Raw genomic sequence first — 1,252 nt, 5'->3', positions numbered from 1 at the left:
ATAAAACATGTCATATGGATCCCAATTAGAACAGAAACAAAGGGAGAGAGAGAGAGAGAGAGAGAGAGAGAGAGAGAGAGAGAGAGAGACTTTGGTGAACATGTTAAGGACATACATTTACTTTTACGCACCTCTGACCCTCACCAGTTTGGACACTCTGTGGGAAGGCAAAAAACCTGACCTCTGATCTCAGAGCAGTAGGGATAGATACATTCTTCTCCTTATTGGGCCCATAATGGCTCAGTTCTTTGAGAGCACTACGTCAGCTCTTACACTAAGTAGAGAACAGGGGTTTAGGTTTCTCTAAAGAGGGCAGTGTATACCATAAGTACTCCAGAAGGGTGGTGGGTGACCTCATGGAACAATTAGATGATTCCCAACAGGAGGGTTATTATAAGTATGCGTCTGACAGTCTTAGGCCTTGATTCAGTCAGATCAAGCATTAACCAGAGATAGCCGACACCCGCATAGCTGATGTTTTGCTGTCGGAGGTGTTACTGCGTTGGAGCTGTCAAATATGAAAGCAGCTGCTCATGGTCATTGTCACAAAGCCACACCCATCCCACTTGTGTTAGAAGTTCAGAACAAGAAAGTGTAGGCTATATAGAAATAATGAAGATTTCTATTAGCCTATTTGAGGTCTAGATTACATCTAAAATTCCAGTGTTTTCGCTTGTAAACATGGTTGTGTGGTATTTCTCTTAATGCGACTCCGTGCAGTTAAAATAGCAATGTCCGCTTTAAGTATAATGCCAGGAGCTGCTTCAGTATTTGACAGAACTAATGCAGTTCCACCTCCGACACTGCCATAACATTGGATCTGACTGAATAGTATGCGGTATCTGTTGTATATACAGTACCAGTCAAAAGTTTGGACACCTACTTATTCAAGGGTTTTTATTTATTTTTACTATTTTCTACATTGTAGAATAATAGTGAAGACATCAAAACTATGAAATAACACATATGGAATCATGTAGTGACCAAAAACCTGATGACAGCTTTGCACACCCTCTGCATTCTCTCAACCAGCTTCATGAGGAATGCATTTCCAACAGTCTTGAAGGAGTTCCCACATATGCTGAGCACTTGTTGGCTGATTTTCCTTCACGCTGCAGTCCAACTCATCCCAAGCAATCTCAATTGGGTTGAGGACGGGTGATTGTGGACGCCAGGTCATTTGATGCAGCATATTCACTCTCATTGGTCAAATAGCCCTTACACAGCCTGGAGGTGTGCTTTGGGTCATTGT

The sequence above is a fragment of the Salmo salar genome, chromosome 17 (genome assembly GCF_965601325.2).
Source record: "Salmo salar chromosome 17, fSalSal1, whole genome shotgun sequence".
In the NCBI taxonomy this organism is placed as follows: Eukaryota; Metazoa; Chordata; class Actinopteri; order Salmoniformes; family Salmonidae; genus Salmo; species Salmo salar.
Note: the sequence above shows the minus strand (reverse complement) of the source record.